Source organism: Triticum dicoccoides, unplaced genomic scaffold, assembly GCF_002162155.2.
Source record: "Triticum dicoccoides isolate Atlit2015 ecotype Zavitan unplaced genomic scaffold, WEW_v2.0 scaffold47727, whole genome shotgun sequence".
In the NCBI taxonomy this organism is placed as follows: Eukaryota; Viridiplantae; Streptophyta; class Magnoliopsida; order Poales; family Poaceae; genus Triticum; species Triticum dicoccoides.
In genome coordinates, this window is record NW_021275482.1 from 50,408 (window position 1) to 57,435 (window position 7,028).

A 7,028-nucleotide genomic window follows, 5' to 3' on the forward strand; every position below is an offset into this window, starting at 1 on the left:
GGTGAGGGGGGAGGGGGAGAGGGAGAGAGAGAGGCCCCGATGAGCATTAGCCCGGTAATAAAATTTAGGCAAAACCGTCCCCACTCCGGCCACCTGGTTCAAACCATTTTTTGAAACGCCTGTTGCTCTCACACACAGCTGCTCATGATTTCTCCTCCCCCTCCATTCACGACGGCTTGCGCGGTGATTCGTGCATGGGTTCGTCGTAGATTCGCCGACCCGGCAGGCCGTTCGCGGGCGCGCATCGTCGGTGACATGCAGAGGCAATCCCCATCCCCATCCCTCCCCTTCCCCCCTGTTGTTTTTCTCGCGCATGACCGGCCCTGGAGGTTCGATATTCTAGGGTTTAGGTGATGTTGCAGGGTGGGTTTGGGGTGGTTTTCGCCGACACGGAGCATGGGGTGTCCACGGCCGAAGCGGAGCAAGGGGATGTCCATGGTGCACGCTCGTTCATTGGGGTGGGGTTGGTTGACATCAACCGGGCGACAATGGAGGGAAGGGGTATTGGGGGGAGGGGGTTGTTACAGTTTAGCACAACATCCGAATTTGGAATGGAGGCCTCTTGGTTAGAATAGTAGGAGAAAAAGGCACGAGACGGAATTTAAGGATCCCTTCCCTGTCAGCAATCGAGCCAAAAGCGAACCAAAGACCCCAATCTCCGAATTGATACCGCAGAAATTCCTAGTTTTGTTACCTATTGTTATGCGTACGTGCAACCACTGATTTGGTAATCCGAGAGCCCGGATATCTCTTTAAAATAGGCTTTTGCCCCGCTTTAGGAGCAACAATATCTAGGTACCTCTTGATTTCCAATCCTAGATTCGTAAGCTCTTATTGGATGCTTATTTTGTCTAACAGCGAACACGAAAAATCATGACCTCTAACTATGAATATGTGATCCTAGCCACTCGAACTAGTGAGTGTTTTTTTGAGAAATACTCGAACTAGTGAGTGATAGTGATAGATATGCAGCGGCAATGTTCAAAAACTCCCTGCAACGGTGAATTCCAGCCATTAAAAAAACGCAAACATTTCTTGCAGACATGAACATTTTTTTAAGAGATGGTTTTCTAAAAATCCAAACAATTATGAAGACACAAATAATCTTTGAAAACACGAATATTTTTGAAATTTCCAAACATTTTTTGAATTTGATAATATTTTATCAAATTCAAACTATTTTGAATTTTTGAACATTTTCCAAATTGGTGAAAAATAGAAACCCCAATTTATTTAAAACAAACTGAACATTTTTCAAGAAAAAAAAATATTTAATATTTCCAAGCAATTTTCAAAAACACGAAGGTTTTATGAATTTATGAAGAATTATTTTAAACATGATTTTTTTAGCTTGGGAACTATGAGTTAAGAACATGATTTTTCAAATTTACAAACATTTTTTAAAAAGTCAAACAATATTTTGGAAAACAAACGACTTTTCAAATTCTGAACATTTTTTGAAAAGTTTGAAATTATGAAAAAGAGAAGGAAAAATGAAGTAGAAAAACAATAAAGAATAGAAAATTAGTAATAAAAAGGAAAAAAAATTAGTCTAAACACACTTTATTTATTATTAAATAATGAATTTGGGAATACAAGAAAGATCTGGAGGGTTCAGTAGCCAAAGATGGCGGCCAAACTCCAAACCAAAAGCATGTCTAGCAAGGCTATGTGCCTTGAAATTGGTCTCACGCGTTCAAAGATGAAGGAGCATTCATTTGTAATAGCTATAATCTCCCTGATGACACTGGCATAGGTTCCTCCGGTTCCCTGTTTAATGTTATTGACTACAACTTGATAATCTAAAGCGATCTTCACATGTGATAGTGATAGGTGTAGAGCAAGTGCCATAGGCTCTCGACAAGCTAGTGCTTCAAGAGACGCTGGATCTGTAATCCTGAAGATCCTAATGGTCAAGACGCCTAGATAGACACCTGATGAATCCCTGCATACTACGCTAAATGATTCTTCATTTGCTTCACGCGATACGGCACCATCAACTCTTATCTTGGCAACACTTTGCACAAGCGGGATCCACCTCACTTGTTGATGCCATGCTGAAGGAAATATGCCCTAGAGGCAATAATAAAGTTATTATTTATTTCCTCATATCATGATAAATGTTTACTATTCATGCTAGAATTGTATTAACCGGAAACATGATACAGTGTGAATACATAGACAAAACATATAGTCACTAGTATGCCTCTATTTGACTAGCTCATTGATCAAAGATGGTTATATTTCCTGACCATAGACATGTGTTGTCATTTGATTAGTGGGATCACATCATTAGAAGAATGATGTGATTGACATGACCCATTCCGTTAGCCTAGCACTTGATCGTTTAGTATACTGCTATTGCTTTCTTCATGACTTATACATGTTCCTGTAACTATGAGAATTATGCAATTCCCGTTTACCAGAGGAACACTTTGGGTACTACCAAACGTCACAACGTAACTGGGTGATTATAAAGGAGTACTACAGGTGTCTCCGAAGGTACATGTTAAGTTGGCGTATTTTGAGATTAGGTTTTATCACTCCGATCGTCGGAGAGGTATCTCTGGGCCCTCTCGGTAATGCACATCATTATAAGCCTTGCAAGCAATATGACCAAATGAGTTGGTTGCGGGATGATGCATTACAGAACGAGTAAAGAGACTTGCCGGTAACGAGATTGAACTAGGTATTGGATACCGACGATCAAATCTTGGACAAGTAACATACCGATGACAAAGGGAACAACGTATGTTGTTATGCGGTTTGACCGATAAAGATCTTCGTAGAATATGTAGGAACCAATATGGGCATCCAGGTCCCGCTATTGGTCATTGAACGAGAATAGTTCTAGGTCATGTCTACATAGTTCTCGAACCCGTAGGGTCCGCACGCTTAACGTTATGATGACAGTTTTATTATGAGTTTATAAGTTTTGATGTACCGAAGTTTGTTCGGAGTCCCGGATGTGATCATGGACATGACGAGGAGTCTCGAAATGGTTGAGACATAAAGATTGATATATTGGACGACTATATTCGGACACCGGAAGTGTTCCGGGTGATTTCGGAGAAAACCGGAGTGCCGGAGGGGTTACCGGAACCCCCTGGGGAAGTATTGGGCCTTAGTGGGCCTGAGGGGAGAGAGAGGGCAGCAGCCCGGGAGGTGGCGCGCCCCCTCCCATGGGGAGTCCGAATTGGACTAGGGGAGGGGGGCGCGGCCCCTCTTTCCCTCTCCCTCTCCCCCTCTTTCCTTCCCCCTTCCTCCTTCCTAGTTGGACTAGGAAAGGGGAGTCCTACTCCCACTAGGAGGAGGACTCCCCCCTCCTTGGCGCACCCCAAGGGCCGGCCGACCTCCCCCCTTGCTCCTTTATATACGGGGGCGGGGGGCACCCCATAGACACACAAGTTGATCTACGGATCGTTCCTTAGCCGTGTGCGGTGCCCCCCTCCACCATATTCCACCTCGGTCATATCGTCGCGGAGTTTAGGCGAAGCCCTGCGCCGGTAGAACATCATCATCGTCACCACGCCGTCGTGCTGACGGAACTCATCTCCGGAGCTTTGCTGGATTGGAGCCCGGAGATCGTCATCGAGCTGAACGTGTGCTGAACTGGAAGGTGCCGTACGTTCGGTGCTTGGATCGGTCGGATCGTGAAGACGTATGACTACATCAACCGCGTTGTGCTAACGCTTCTGCTTACGGTCTACGAGGGTACGTGGACGAACACTCTCCCCTCTCGTTGCTATACTATCACCATGATCTTGCGTGTGCGTAGGAATTTTTTTGAAATTACTACGTTCCCCAACACATGCCACATGGGGAGCCGCGGCCTGTGTATTCTTGGGCTTACAATCATCTAGCTCCTTTATATATTTCATTACGAAGCTATCGTAGCATGTGGACCCTATAAAATCTATTCATGGAGTGCTTGCCGTCGAGCACACCATATAGCCCATAGAGTGACAAGAACTTGGACAAAGTTGTCATGTGGGAGCTCTTCCATTAGCGAGAAAATCCATCGTTTGGTGTCTAGTTCCCTAACTTCATTTAGTACTTCCACCAAGTCAAAGTCTTTGTAACGCCCATACACACCGAGCCACATTGCAATGTAGCGGTGAATGCTGCCAAGAGTCATCTGTGCCACAAAGACCACAGCTAGAGATTGTTGACATGTTTTTGTGATGTAATAAGTCGGCTGTTGGGAGGGACTGTTGTGCAAGCCTCCAGAGAACTATTTTTACCTTTGAAGGGACATCAACCTTCCAGATCTTAGTCCACATTTTATGTCCCCCCTCGGAGTTCGACATGTCTAGGTGTACTTCGAGCCAAGTTTCACGCCTAAGCTTAGTTGCCATAACCATTTGAAAGAACATGCGGTGCCCCCATGTTTGGTTTTGGTAATTGATGACAATCTCTATGGACTAATGCTTGTCTTGAGTTATATTTGAAGGATTTGTCCATAGGCTTTTCTTGAAGTCCATGTGTTGGTTTCAAGGAGTTTATGAGTTGACCAAGGTGCTATTAAGGAATTATCCAAAGATTGGTCATGTGAGTGTTGAGCTTATTGCAAGCATGTCTTGAAGAATAAGATTGTGTGATCATTCATTTTTACCTTCAAGACATCGTCCAAATGAAGAGAGTTGGAAAGATTCAAGGTTGATCAAGACTAAGTCAAGAGTGAATCAAGTTAATCAACACACAAAGCGTAGACGATGTACCGAGAGGGATCAAGTGCTCCCATGGTATGGTAAGCATTGTCCATTGCACTTTCTGTACTAACCCATGGTCTATGTGAGAGTTCTATATGGGGTTAGGTATGTGTCCATGGGCTTGCGTTAAGAGGAAGATATCATGCAACCCATGGAAAAGATGACATCAAGTGGTGATCGTCATCAAGATTGTCATGTGCAAGTTCAAGTGGAGCATCATGAAGAGATCAAAGTGCTTGAATCTTGCCATCCATTGTGGTGTCAATGGACTTGTTTAGATGCACCGAAGAGTGGCTCACCCATAGTGGACTATGGGGGAGCAATCATCTAGTCTTCATCGAGCCAACGCAATCAACAAAGGTGGTCCAACTTGAGGGAGTCAAGATCGTCATCATCTAGCTCAAGTGGACCATGTGAAAGGCAAAGGTTTTCCCTTGATAGGTTTTCGATTTTACCGGTCTCGTGGTAGTAGTTGGGAGACCGGGTTATAGGATCGTTTGCCGTACTATCAAGGGGGGCTCTCAAGTTGGTAGCTTGATCGTATCGTTAGTAGAGAGATCAAACCATTGCATCCTTGCATCATGTTTCTTGGTTCTTGTTTGGTTCTCTTTGTGAGTCTTAGAGCTTATGGTCATCTTGATGACAAGCTTGAGTTCATCGAAAACGGAGTTCGCATGCGTCTTCTATGATGTTTTCGATGTTGGAGGTTTTACTGGTCTTATCCGAGGAAGGGTTCTCACCATTTTCTTGTGGACCTTTTATCATTTGCTTCTTATTGATATTTCTATCAAGATTGTGTTAGCCCATGTCGTTAGCTTTCCAACAAACTTGGTTTCGTTGAATTCGGAGTCCGTTTGCAAAAGTTGTGGCTGTTTTGGTAAAGGCCGCAGCGGTACTACCGCGACTAGAGCGGATGTAAATTTTTACTACCGCTCCAGAGCGGTAGAGCTGTACTACCGCAGCTCCTGAGTGGTAGTACCGCTCCGGACCAAAATCTCGTGTTTTGCTCAGCGGAGGTAGGCACGGAAGTATTTTTTAGTACCGCTCGCAAGCAGTAGTATCGCTACCATTTGCGGTAGTACCGTGAGGACGAGCGGCAGTACAGCTCCGGTGGTTCTACTAGCCTTTTGCCTCCTCGCTGTTGTTTTTCAAAGGGGTACTACTGCCCTAGCGGTAGTACCGCTCCTTGGTGTGGTAGTACCACTCCGTACGGGCTGTGAGCATAACGGTTGGATTTTTCCCCACCTATAAAAGGGGGTCTTCTTCCCCATTGAACCTTATCTCTTAAGCTCTTCCCCCATTGTTGACCTTCTTCAAGCTTGCTAACTCTCAATCCCTCCAATGATTCTTGCTTGTTCTTGAGGGAAAAGAGAGAGGAGATCTAGATCCATGTTTCCACCAATCACTTTCTCCTCTAAGTGAGGGGAACCCCTTGGATCTAGATCTTGGAGTTCTTCATGTTCTTCTTTCATTCTTCCTCTCATTTTCCTCCCTAGCATTAGTTGCTTTGGTGGGATTTGGGAGAGAAGGACCTGGGCACTCCATGTGCCCTTGCCATTGCATTTGGTGCATCGGTTTGAGTTCTACACGTGATACATGGAAGTTACAAGTTGAGAAGCTTATCATTCTTAGGTGCTTGGTACCCTTGAGCTTGTTACTCTTGGGTGTTTGGACACCCAAGAGCTTGTTCCTCTTGGGTGTCTTGGCGCCCTAGACGGTTGGTGTTGTTCGGAGCTCAATCATTATGGTGTAAAGCTCCGGGCAAGCGTCGGGGTCTCCAATTAGGTTGTGGAGGTCGCCCTGAGCAATTTGACGGGTTCCGGTGACCGCCCCCAAGGGTTGCCAAAGTGTACGGGTTAGGTGACCGCCCCCAAGGGTTGCCATTTGTACGGGTTCGGTGACCGCCCACAAGGGTCCCTTAGTGGAACCACGACATCTTGCATTGTGCGAGGGCGTGAGGAGATTACGGTGGCCCTAGTGGCTTCTTGGGGAGCATTGTGCGTCCACACCGCTCCAAACGGAGATTAGCATCCGCAAGGGTGTGAACTTCGGGATACATCGTCGTCTTAGAGTGCCTCGGTTATCTCTTACCCGAGCCCTTTACTTATGCACTTTACTTTGTGATAGCCATATTGTTCTTTGTCATATATCTTGCTATCACATAGTTGCTTATCTTGCTTAGCATAAGTTGTTGGTGCACATAGGTGAGCCTAGTTGTTGTAGGTTTTGTGCTTGACAAATTAACCGTTAGGTTTATTCCGCATTTGTTCAAGCCTCTACCGTAATTATTTTAAAACGCCTATTCACCCCCCCCCC